Source organism: Clarias gariepinus, chromosome 12 (assembly GCF_024256425.1).
Source record: "Clarias gariepinus isolate MV-2021 ecotype Netherlands chromosome 12, CGAR_prim_01v2, whole genome shotgun sequence".
NCBI classification, from domain to species: domain Eukaryota; kingdom Metazoa; phylum Chordata; class Actinopteri; order Siluriformes; family Clariidae; genus Clarias; species Clarias gariepinus.
The window spans coordinates 26,220,427-26,234,358 of record NC_071111.1 but is presented as its reverse complement, the minus strand read 5'-3'; the positions used below and the strand labels follow the sequence as shown (position 1 = coordinate 26,234,358).

Below are 13,932 nucleotides of genomic sequence, written 5' to 3'. Positions count from 1 at the left end.
TTCAGAGAAACCTTTTTTACTGTTAAAATGATACTGACTTTTAATTTGAATTTATTAAAATATATTAAACATTTGACAAAAGATTCCAGACAAAATGTCACAATTTCAGAAGTGTCAAATTACTGTCCTGCAATTAAGGAGATTTGAAATTACTGGAATTTTTAAAATAACTTTTTAACAAATTGTTAAAACCTGTAAGGACTGTGCCGAACTTTCCACTTTGTGGAAGAAATAAAAATAAATATGGAGAGCACTTAAATACTTGGTGAAGTTGCACAGTAAAAAATAAATAAAAAATCAAAAGTATTAACTTTAACTATATTTAATAGTGAAGAGCATTTACATACACAAAGAAAATATTGCTAAAGTCTAAATTCAAAAACCAAGAGGAAGCAAGTTTGAAATAACTAAAATAAATAAAATATAATAAATAAAGAAACTGTGCTTTCTGTGTGATGTAATGCATGTTTATAGATAGGGCAAAGTCAGAAGTTAAGGCGGCTTTTATTGTTATTTACTGTACTTACAGTACCTAGTGAAATGAAATAACATTCCTCCAGGACCAGAGAGCTATATAAAACAACACAACTGAGACTACACATATCTTAAATTATACCAAAAGAATCCCAAACATAAAGCGCACAAGTGAAGGTGTGTCAATGAGCACAGTTAAAACATTAAAAAGCCGACCAGTACAAAGTTCATTTAGAGTGCAAAGCCGACCCAAACAAAGTTGCAAAACAAGATTCTGTATTGCAATATAGGTATAATAAATGTAATGAGTGTAAATATGATTGATAGTCAAAATGAAAATCAATAAAATACAGTATTTAGAGATTATAGCATCCAGGTTAAAAATATACAAAAAAGTGAAATTATGAATAAAAGTGGAATGAAATGGTGTAAGTTTAGTGTGTGTGTGTGTGTGTGTGTGTGTGTCTGTGTTTGAAAGACTGTCCTTGCTATGGAATGAATTAGGCTGACCCTAGCCTGACAAGTGGCTAACAAATCCCTTCAATAAATTGCCAGAAACCAAGTCTCTCAGTTCAGGATGTTTACTGAAAGAATACACTGAAAACTTGTATGGTTTAGGACATTCAGCTTTTTTTTATTTTATTTATTTATTTTTAGCCAGGATCCTTTAAGCTTGTTCAATTTTAACCATTTTGATTATATTTAAAAAATCTTTTGAAATACTGAAATTTACACGTGCATTATCAAATTTTGTGACAAAGAATGTACAGTGTTTAGTGTGCTGCTAATACAAGAGCATTAATACATTGGGACACCTGCAGCCCACACTGTAAAAAATAGACAAATGTTGAATGAATTAATACTGTATTGTTGGGCGAACTTCTTACAGAGATATTTGTTAAGACAACAGGTAACACTGTGTTCTTGAAAAATTAAAAAATCAAGTTGAGCCAGTAATTTACCTTCATTGAGATGCAATCACATGATTTACTGTATAAGACTCCCACCTGTTGGACTGATGCTATAAAGAGGTGAAGATTGTTATTTTTTGTTTATATTCTTTGAAAGTGAGTATTTATTTATTTATTTATTTAATAAAATATGTTTCAGTTAGCCTACAGGTATTTTAAACAGTTAGACCGCCTATTTAGTGCCGCCCACAAATTTTCCATGGGATTGAAATCAGGGCTTTGTGATGGCCGCTCTAATACCTTGACTTTGTTATCCTTAAGCCACTTGGTATCTAATTTGGAGGTATCCTTGGGGTCGTTGTCCATTTCGAAGACCCATTTGCGCCCAAGCTTTAAGTTCCTGGCTGATGTTTTCAGATGTTGCTTCATCATATCCACATACTTTTCTTTTCTTATAATGCCATCTATTTTGTGAAGGACACCAGTCTCTTCTGCAGCAAAGCAACCCCACAACATTATACTACAACCCCCATACTTCACAGTTAGGATGGTGTTCTGAGGCTTCAAAGCTTTGCCCTTTTTCATCATAATATAATATTTATCATTATGGCCTAATAGTTAGATTTTTGTTTCATCAGACCACAAGACATGTCTCCACAATATTTTTATCCCCATATGCAGTTGCAAACTGCAGTCTAGCTTTTTTTATAGTGGTTTTGAAGTAATGGATTTCTTTTCCCAAAGTAACCTTTCAGCTCTAGGTGGTACAGGACTCGTTTACTGTGGATAATGACACTGTCTTAACAGTTTTAGCCAGCATCTTCACAAGGTCTTTTACTGTTGTCCTGGGGTTGATTTCTTATTTCGCACCAAAAAAAACATTTGGTATGATGGTTGTACATTCCCATGTTTTTTATACTTGCATATTATTGTCTGAACAGATGACCGTGAAAAGAAAGAGAAAGAGGCTCTGTGTTTGGGGTGTGCCACCAATCAACTCAAATGGAATCAATTAACCTATTAGAACCTATTAGGGGCCAGGGGTAGCTCAGTGATTAAGGCATTGGCCTACGGTTCGGAAGATCCCAGGTTCAAACCCCACAACCACCAAGTTGCCACTGTTGGGCCCTTGAGCAAGGCCCTTAACCCTCAACTGCTCAGATGTGTAATGAGATTAAAAAATGTAAGTCGCTCTGGATAAGAGCGTCTGCCAAATGCCTAAATGTAAACCTATTAGAAGCTTCGTAAGTTTAGAATGAAATCATCTGGGGTTTTCATTTTGTTTAAAGACATAATAAACTTAGTGTATGTATACTTCTGACTTTGAAATGATAAAAAAATTACATAAAAATTGTCCCTCGCTTAATTCTGACATTTAAAAAGTGCAAAAAAAAAAAAATGTTAATATTTATTGATATGAAACAGAAAAAGTTTACTGTTATTTAATTTTTGACAGTAAAGATAAAAAGTTTTTGTACTTTTTATGAAGGGTATGTAAATATCCCATACCCACCAATATCTTTCTAAAACGGGTCATTAAAATTGACTGAAACTCCGCGAATACTTCACTTACCGACATGAGAAATATATCTATAAAAATCTTAAAGGGTCTACTTTTAAATAAAGCAAGTTAAATAAAAATAAATATTAATAAATTAGTAAATATATTATTATGTAATCCGTATAAATCCAAGTAGAGGCACAGTCTTTCCGTCGCACTTAATTCTCGAGAAGCCCCTGTCTGCAGCCTGCAGATTGGGGCGGGGCTGAATCTGGGGCGCACATAGATTCTTATTGGTTGTAAGTAAATTAATGACATCGACGCAACGTTCCTCCCACAACTCCTCTCATTGGTTAGTGAAATGGATTGAAATCGCTGCCACGATAAACAGGAAATACAGTTGGAATACTTATACTTATGAATTATACATTTTATACAAACGCTGAATCCTTTGCTCATTTATTCAGCTTTCAGATGCGTACAAATCTCAGTGGTTATGAACGACCACAACCTCTCAAAATAGTGCACTATAAAACCTGTAGATTTGCACATATTCTTCCTGACTAAATATTCCACCATGCAGAGGATCAAGGAAATAAATATCATGCTTTCCCGGATTCATAATCTGTGAGTATGTGACAATACATTCACCAGACAACAAGATGACAACAGCAGTTTATAAATCAAAAAGTAGATGAGAATACATTTTTAGCATTTTATGAAAAATATTCCATTCTTCCTTTACTGCAAAACACTTGCTCTGGGTAGATATGCTTAAATTTGAACTAAGGATGCATTCCTGTAATATCACACATGGACACAGTTCAATATATTGACAAAAATAATAATTGTTTACATACAGCACAAATTCAGGCAGAAGCAGACATAAGTAAATCACAAGTTAAACGGGTTAAAGATTAAGAATTACTTACACAAACCATCCAATGTCCTGGTACCCAGGTTGGGAAGATAAACCAGTCAATGTTTGTATTCAGCTTTAAAAAAATTATATTGGTCATTGGTCAGGAAGTGACTAATACATACAGGCAAGTGTAAAAGTTGCTCTTCAAGCATCCTATTTGGCCATGTAGCAACTTGATATGAATTGGCACAAAAAACATTTACATTCTGTATAAAAAAAAAGAACATACTTTAAGCTATCCCTTTAAGCAGCTTAAGCAATCTGAGCACAAAATACAGACTCTATCACGTGTGATTTTGCTATGGTCTCTGGCACTTTAAGGCAACAGTTGAGAACCTGTAATTAAAGAAAAAAAAAAAAAATAAATAAAAAATAAAAATAACGGAAACTCAACATAAACATCATTGATCAATTCTATATGGAAATATTATGTGTCTTAGCTGTTTACCGTTCCCTCTATGTCTTTTTCCAGGCCTAGAGAGCACAGGTCTGATCGTGTTAGGGTTATGTTGTATACAGTTGTAAGTTGCTCATCTGGAAATTTTCTGACATCCAAAGCATTATTAAGCTAGGATTCAGAAAAAAAAAGAAAAAACAAAACCACCAAAATAAAATAAAAAAAACTTACGTGGATCAACTGTATTTTGCAAAATAAAATTCCTGAATGTAACTTACCAACTGCTGTTGCCCCAGATTTAGATAGATCCCCAAAATGTTCTGCTTGCTTTAACAGAGGCTAGGCTTGTTACCACAGGACCTGAACACCACCCAGGGTCACATTGGGACTGGACAGCTGTACAGAAGTAGAAAATATAAACAAATCTTAAATATTAAGCAAAGCACATAAACTTTATTGATTTAAAGAACAAGCTCAACCTGCATGTGTTTCTTGCACATCTAGGGTTTCATTCAAAAATTGGGTTGTTTTTGAATAATCTGAGTGCTCTGAGGAACCAGTGATTGGGTGGCAGTCAGGATCCACAAGCGTCTTCTTGTGAGCCAGCCAGGGAAGGTGAATCTTTAACTTCCCTTCTTTTGCTTTTTGTATGTTTTCAGGGGTAGGGTCTTGTACTCTGCCCTCAAAGGGATGGAAAGGTGGGTGAAGTGGTTTTCGCTTATTTGTGTGTTCCACCAACCCTCTTGGATAGTCATAAATCGTTATATGTGGAAAATGTTTCCAAGACAAAAGAAGATCAGCAAAGTCACGGGGACTCTCCGCTCTCAGGTTGAACTTGACAGAATATACAATACCACACGGACACATGATTACTCCAACACCACCTGAAAGCACATAAAACATTTAAATGAAAACCTACAAGTTTTTTGAAAGACCAGTAAACCCATTCAAACAATACATACGAAGAGAAAAAAAAGAAAAGAAAAAAAAAAAAAAAACTTACCTGAAGCACCCCACACCTTTTCAAACACCTTGTTGTATGTGACTCTGTTTGACATTTTATCACAAAGTCTGAGGACGAGATCCATTTTGGAACCAACAGCATCAACCCCACACTTTCTACACAGCTTTTTCAAATCTGCAATCTGATCATGTATGCAAATTTGTAAGTAGTATAATCAGTTTCTGACTGCATACATACATACGTAAATACACACCATCGTGCTATACAGGCAACGGTGTTATAATAGCATTATATGGTAAACCAAAACACTAAACAATTTAAACAAATATGTACCTTAAGGTGGAGTAGCTCATCTCCAAGCCTTTCCTCAGTAAAAGGCACATCAATGTCACTTCCTCCATCTGGAGAATGTAGTTTTGCACTCTCCGTGTTTAATACAGTACCATGGCTGATTGCCTTGTTTTTGGACCTATCCATGGGGACCAGTTGTGATAACTTGGTGAAACTGTAAATGGATTTTCTTTACCACCTTGAAGAAGAAAAATATAGAAATTTAATGCAACAAACATAAAATAACCATACAAAAAGTGATAAAATAGTAAAAAAAAAAAATCTTTACTGTCCATTTGTCAGATTTTTTAGCCTAAACATTATAAATTTTTACATCAAGATTAATCTGCTAGAAAAACATAATGGCAGGAAACATTAAAGTCTTGTTTACTATAAAAAAAAAAAAAAATGAATAAATCAGATGTTTATGCTTTAAACTAATAAAAAAAAAATTGTGGGCTAAGATGAACCAAAATTAATTTTGCTTTTTCAGAAATAAAACATTAACCAAAAGTAAGCCTTACGCTGAAAACAGAAAAAACTAATCCTAGGCTGCCTGTTTTATTTTTCTGTTTTCATACCTGCTTCATATCAAAAGCAGTTATAAAAATGGGATATTCTGGAAAAAAATATCTATAATCAAAACTTACTTGGGTAAAACCCCCTGCTTAACATGTCCATTGCCACTGAATCCCAAAATTTTTCTATGTCAACATGACCATCGTAAGTTGCAGGTGGAGATGGGATTTCACTCACTGTAATATAAAAAAAATAATAAAATAAAAAAACTCAAATGAAAGCCTAATATGTGAATTAATTTACACAGCAACAGTACAGAAACAGAAATAAGAAACCAATGCAACTAATATATAATAACTTTATACTTACCTGGAATGCTAAACACTCCTTTTTTATGAAGGTCCATAATCACGGTACTTGGAGTGTATCCACAGGACACACAGGAGTACATGTAGTCCAAATCACATAAAGTTTCGAAGTGCAGATATGCTTGCATGATTAGGTCCCCTTTGGGCAAAGACTCTCCCTCTGTGGCCTCAATTATCTGCACAACCCTATCTACAGCTGTGTGATTCTGGAAGGACACAGAGGAGAAGAAAGGTTGAAAATAAACATTAGGTGTCACAAACTAACCGGGATGATCGGAAGACTTTAGCACTAGCGGTTAGCCCTTTGTAACGTGGATGGTAAACCCAAACGTGGAAGTAAGCGAGTAGGCAGGATAACCATGCGATTTTATCTAAGGACTCTCACACACGGGATGTTATCTTTCACTAATAGTTAACGGTTTTTGATGAGCAGAAACATTTTGTGTGACAAACATGCAAAAGAATAAGAAATCAGGAAGGGGGCAAATAGTTTTTCACACCACTGTATATAGAAGTTGCATTATAAAAAACAAGCCCTCGTCTTTGTGCTAAATGATTTTATTCACATAAACAAATCCTAACATTTTGCAAATTAAATCACAACATTAAAAATGAAACCATTTAAGTTAATTTACTAAGAAAAAAAATACATTTAAAAGAACTCAGTAATGTTAGACCCTTTACAGATACTGTTGCAATAAAGATACACACTTATTACATCGAGGCTCGTTTACAGTGAAACATCATCCGCGACAAATTGTATATATATATATATATATATATATATATGCATGAATTACTAGCCGTTATAGATGGAAACTTTACTGTATCCATGACATACCACGCATGCACTGGGGAAGACACATCATCTCAAATGCATTAAAAAGCACACACACAAAAACCTACTTTAAGTACTAACGATACACTTTAAATTAACAATTTAGTCATAAAATGTACCCGGTGCACCTACTCAACATTCAGCAAAGAACACCAGAAATGGAAGTTTCAACGTCATCACTTTGGCACCAATGAGAGGAGTTGTGGGAGGAACGTTGCGTCGACGTCATAATTTACTTACAACCGATTTGCAGGCTGCAGACAAGGATACTTGCAGGGATATAGAGCCTGAGTTTTGTTTTTTTTTCAGTAGTTTTTAGTTAGATTTAAGTGCGGGATCCACCCAAAAGGTTGTACTATAACCTGATAATGCAGCAAATAAAAGAACGGGGGCATCGAGCAGTTTGTCCATCTCATCATTACACGAGCGTGAATTAACGGACTGTTACGCTGCCGTGAACAACATTAAACATAAAGCGGATGTTTTGCCCTCCATCAATATAAATCAGACACCTTCACTTTTAATTTACGGAGGGAGAGATATTGATCTTTTCTCGATGCAGCGAATTTCTTTGAGCAAATTAATAATAATTTTAATAAATGAAAAGGAGGAAGAAAAAAAGGTGGAGCTGAAAGTTACACAAAAATAAGAAAAAGCTTTAGAGGTAAATGCTGTGAAATGCTTCAAATGAACAGATTCTGCCTTTGGTGTGAAGGAAAGTTCCAGTTCCGCTCTGACGGCTCTAACATTACAGTCAGGGATCCTCATCACATCCACATCATAATACACTGGATCATTAAAGTGGAGATTCATTTGTAAAACCACTTACTAGTATAAAAATGTAACACAAAAACGTAAATAAAAAAGTATCACTGAACATATATTGGGTCATATTTGAAAAAAACAAAGAAGTTCATCATTCAAAGTTATTCAGATCAGTGTAAAGTTAGTGTGATTTTGAAAGTGCTATAACTCCACCTGGCACAGTTTCATCCCAGTGGAACAATCTGACTACATGTGCAGTGCCATGAAAAAGTATTTGCCCCTTTCTGATTTTTTTTCTTTGCATATTTGTCACACTTGTATGGGTGGAAATTCACCTAAACACTTTATGAGGAAAAGACAAATCGGCCTTTTTGTTTGTGAGATATCATGAACATTTCGCAGGTGGTATCATCATGATGCAGTGTAAGATACACCACTCATCAGTGTAAGATACACCACTCATCAGTGTAAGATACACCACTCATCAGTGTAAGCTGTAAGTGCAGCAGGTCAGTGAGGATGATCCAGTGCCTGCTGATGATGACCAACACGTCTCCCCTGATCTACCAGAGCCGAGTGAAAAGAATCACAATCAAACTGAACATGTAATATGGAATAAAATCAGTAGCAGCAATGTATCTCTACATTAATGAGCCAATGTATTATGATGTGGGCTGCTGTGGGCCAAGAAGTCCAGGGCCACTTTTTGGTCCCAGTCCACCCCTGGTAATACTGATGATGGGAGAGTTGGGAAAGTAAAGTCTTCGCCAGCATTTCCCAAAAGCTTTCAATATTTCAATTAAAGTCAGGACTCATAGTAGCCAATTCATGACCAACAATCGTGCTTTGTGAAAATTATTCCACTTTACAAATCCATTGATGTGTTCAGTGTCGGCCTGTGGCGTTGTGAGGCCCTAGGCGAGATCTTGAAAACTTGGCCCACTGGTGTAAAAGCACATAAAATGACAATGTTTGAGTGTGTAAATGTGCATCAAGTATAAAATATTCAACATACAATACATGGTGTAAAAACATTTTTTATCAGATTTAAACAAGTTTGCAAGTAAAGTATTGTAATGCAAATATATGTACAAGTGTGCCTGAAAAAGTAAAAGTGCGACTGCAAAGATGATGAACAGATTATGCTCTGTTAAGCCATGGGCTCTGATTTATATTTCTGTTGAGGTTTTTTTCCTTTACATGGTGGACTAGTTGCCATCCTGAGCTGCTCGCTGTACAGTTACAGTAAATCTCCTGCCGCTGTCAGCAGCATCCAGGTAACAGAGCAACACCCAATGACAGAGAGCACTCAGTCTCACAAGTGTGCACTCAAAGACACGCACATTTAAGTTAACTCTTTAATTCTGCAACTGTACAGTATGTACCACTACCTAGCACAGACATTTAGCCTATACACCTCTCTATTCTACAACCTTAGCAACCCTACTCATATGTGACACAAGTCTGTCTGTGATCACGGGCATCATTGCGATTATTAAAACAAGTACTAATACTATAGCAATAAATCATGTATTATGTATAGCAGAACTGCCTTGAGATTGACCTTGCTTGTCTTCTTCTGCTTTTTCCGTCTTCAGAAAGAAACTGTTTGGTTACCATACCATTTCAAATTAAAATAGCATTAATGTGCGTCACCTAGATTGAAAATTGCACCATGTAAAATCGCCAACGAGACAGACGACGTTGTAAGACGCAATACACAAATCAGTTAAATCACCATAGAGATTAAAATATTAGGAACTTTATTTTTGACTGCACCTTTTTTGTCATGCAAGTGCCTAATCAGCAATAAAACATTAATTGTAAGGGCATATCTAAAATTGGACATTTTTAGGACATTTTTGACTTTCTATCAATTGTGAGCAATTTGAAGAAATATAGTGGAATCTATGTGCACAAATACTATGACCATTACGGTACTCAAGTACATTGGCACTGGATGAGATAACCTGGTCATTTAGTACATTCAGATATTCAGCTGACTTCATTTTATTGCCACATAACATTGCTGAGCCTAGACCTGACAAACTAAAACAACCCCAGATCATAACACTGCCTTTAAAGGCTTGAACAGTGGGCATTACGCATGATGACTGCATGGCTTCATCTGCTTCACCTTTTACCTTGAAGTGCCCATCGCTCTTAAATATGGTCAACCTGGACTAAATAAACCAAACCATTTCCATTGCTCCAAAGTGCACATGGCTGTTTAGTCCCAATCCTGTGAGTTTTTGTCACATTGTGTGTGTGGCTTTTTACTTTCACTATTAAACATGGAACTCGCTGAAAAGGAAACCTTGTGTTTTTTTCCCAAAGGGGTGCCCTGAAGAACACAACACTCCTATTTGGTCCACTCGCCAATCTCTACTGACAGCCAATCACACAATATCTGCCCAGAGATGGGTCTAGTGGTCTCTTTCAGACGTGTGGACTCGAGTCATGTGACTTGGACTCGAGTCAGACTCGAGTCATGAATTTGATGACTTTAGACTCGACTTGACAAAATATAAAAAGACTTGCAACTCGACTTGGACTTTAACATAAATAACTCGGACTTTCACTTGGACTTGCGCCTATTGACTTGTAAAGACTTGCTACTTCCCATAAAAAGCCCAAAGATAAAAAGTATGTTAACACGGTCCGCTTTATCTCTGTTTATGTGTCTGTGCGCGTGTGTGTGACAGAGCGCATGCGCGCATTCGGCACGACATCCAATCAAAGTACCGTAGATTCTTTTGATTCGACAGCGTCCAACACGTGACAACAACGTGCACGCGCCAGTTCGCGAAATGATACCGAAGGTAGTTTCGTTTGGCTATAAAAAATTGTCTATATGCGCGGACCACTGAGCTTCTACGGAACGCAGTAAAGGCCAAAAAGGAAATTGTGAGCGTTTTTTAATCCCCTGACGAACTCTAGCCATCAGGATGTGTTTCCCTTGTTATCTTGGACATATTTAGAATGATGAACCTCGGCTGAGTCACTTGTAGGCTGTAAACATGTCAGTACATGCGTTGTATTGTTTACATTTAATCACTGGTATACACTACCCATTCTTTCATATGCAGTTTGGGTTTATTCAAATAATGTGACCTAGTGAATTGACATCACATGGATAAAATGCTAATTATATTATTAATTAATTATTATTATTATTAATTTATATATAATAATTATTATTACTATTATTATTAATGTCTTGAGACTGTATCTGACGGGTCTCTATTTTGGCATTATGGTTTTGCTGAAAAGGCATATTTGATATGAAATATCAGACTAAATACTGACATGTTTACAGCCTACAAGTGACTCAGCCGAGGTTCATCATTCTAAATATGTCCAAGATAACAAGGGAAACACATCCTGATGGCTAGAGTTCGTCAGGGATTAAAAAACACTAACTGTCCTTTTTATTCTTTACCGCGCTCTGTAGAACCTCAGTGGTCCGCGCATAACCCTCCGCGGGCGAGCCTTCTCCTAAATGCGCGTTCCCTGTGCCCTTTTCACGGGGGTGGGGCTAAAAAAACGCATCCTGATTGGGGAACCAACTTCGACACAGCACCGGATTGTTTGTATGAGGTAGCCTACGTGAGTGTATCAAGGTAGGGAGCAAAGTTCTTTAATGTTATGTGAAGAAAACAACGTTATTGTTTGTATGAAGTAGCCTACTTCATTAAGAATATGTGCTACCATTTTACATTGCTACTAGCATTTACTAACATTTGTATTTTTATGTATCTGAGCAATGTTCTTTCATAAAAAAAATTTGTTCAATAAATACAGATCTTACAACCATACATAATCTGTATACATTTGATTTTTCTGCTAAAAAGACTTGAAAAGACTCGAAAGTCAAACCTTAGGACTTTGGACTTGACTTGAGACTTGTTGGCTTTGACTTGGGACTTGACTCGGGACTTGCCTGTCTTGACTCGGGACTTGACTCGGGACTTGAGGGCAATGAATTGAGACTTACTTGTGACTTGCCAAACAATGACTTGGTCCCACCTCTGGTCTCTTTTCACTGATGGAAAGTGTAGGAGTAAGGACATATTGCTTAGACCTACTGTACATAGACCATAGACTTTGATCAAGATCATTTTGTGCCTCAGTGTGTAGATGGTTCTTTGTGTGTTATAATGTGGCCTGACTTTGATGAGCAGTGTAGCTCTGGGCCAAGTAGTGTCTCTTGCGTGTAGTGAAATTGAACTATTTTTGTACATGTAAAGCAGGAGCTGCAGCTCTTCTGCTGCAATGTAAAATGTCATATAAAAAAAAGGACATTTCTGTTCAGTACATAGACATTTCTAAGACATAGATTCACTCACACACAAACGTTAATGCTGAGCACCTGCTTTAAAAGTCCATGGGTATGATGGCACTATTGCTAATGTATCAGAAAGTTTATGAATATAAACCTGTGATTTGAAACTGGCTTTAATGTCTGTGCACTGCAGTTATAGAAAATGTATTATATTTTGTTACTGCTATAATTTAGAGAAATTACCGAAGAAATGTCATGATCTAGGGGTACTAGGCTGTTGTTGCTGTGGTCTTACAGGTAGGCATAGGCGCAGAGGGGGATGGTGGTATTTAAAATAATAATAAAAAAAAGTCTTTATTTACCCCCAAAACAGTCACTAATCAACACATTAAATAAAAGAAACTAATCAAACAAATCAAGAACTCCAACTAAAGACAGAGCTTACATACCCTATGCTCTGTAGGGTTACAACCATAACATAGGCTCCATAGCGTTACATAGGCTCTTTAGCTTTACACACATAATATAGGCTCTGTAGCTTTAAATAAGAGGTTAAGAGCGCAACCAGAGGCTAAGAGCGCACAAACAAACTAGGCATGGAGCTGAAACAAGACAAGACAAGACCACAGACAGGACGAGACCAGAGAGAACATCATGGAAAAGGCTAGGGGCTAAACGTCCAAATATCTAAACCGACACCTAGCTAACCATACCCCATAGCTCAGTGGTTCTCAAAGTGTGGGGCGCGCCCCACTAGTGGGGAATACAGACATGACAGGTGGGGCGCAATGAACGGGAGGGAATTAGTGGAAAATAATAGGAAAGTACATATTCTAATTCATGCTTTTCTTTATTGACAATAAACATCGGACACTCGATACTAAACAATCACACGCAAAGAAATGGATCATTAATACAAGTAAATTAAAATAACATCAGAGAAAAAGTGGAACCATAGTGCAACAATAACGGTTTAACGTCGGCATGTTAATTGCAGAGGAACAATATATAAGGAAACGTTCGGTATTATATATGTCATTTCATTTATTCCAATGTGTATGCTGATGTTTCTGTATTTTTTCAGGCAGTACTAGTCTGGCATTTCTAGTTTCCAGTGTGGCAACAAAGTTGCTTTTTGATCCTTCAGGCGCTGAACAGAAGGGAAGATCAATATCGTTCTACGCTTTTTGTTTTGTTGGTGTGCTGCATTTTGTGATGATCCCTAAATCATTCGTTGCGCCGTAGAGAATAATGGTGTTTATGCTTTTAAACATGTATAATTTAAGGCGGATGTAGCTGAAAGACAATGTAGAGAGGAAATATATTTGGGTATTTTATTCACGGGTTTATTTACGCAGCTATTAAATTCGGAGATGCGAATATAAAACTAACTTTACCGCCGTCACAAACAGGTGTTATTCGCCCCCCAACACATACACACGTAATCTCTATCAATTATTATATTAGGACATTCAAAGGTTTATTATTATCAGATATATTATTACTATTATAATTAACCCTAGGCGCGTGACAGCCGTCGAGACGATTAATACAAATCCCCCAAAATGATTCTTTTATGGCACATTTATTTTGCAGGGGTTTGTCAATGTACAAATAACAAATTATTTATCACAAATTACACTAAATAAATATTGTTT

The 13,932-nt window shown here is 36.3% G+C and overlaps 1 protein-coding gene and 1 long non-coding RNA gene across 2 annotated transcripts in view; both read right to left on the bottom strand.

Moving 5' to 3' along the window:
• The window catches only part of LOC128534119 (NACHT, LRR and PYD domains-containing protein 12-like), a 483,267-nt gene that overhangs the window by 73,804 nt on the left and 395,531 nt on the right, over positions 1 to 13,932 (bottom strand). The gene's annotated exons all lie outside the window — the stretch shown is intronic.
• LOC128533850 (uncharacterized) lies at positions 4,951 to 6,256 on the bottom strand. Its single transcript, XR_008361397.1, has 4 exons — positions 6,150 to 6,256; positions 5,503 to 5,698; positions 5,209 to 5,350; positions 4,951 to 5,089 (listed from the first exon to the last, which is right to left on the bottom strand). It is a non-coding gene; the product is annotated as an uncharacterized LOC128533850 (long non-coding RNA).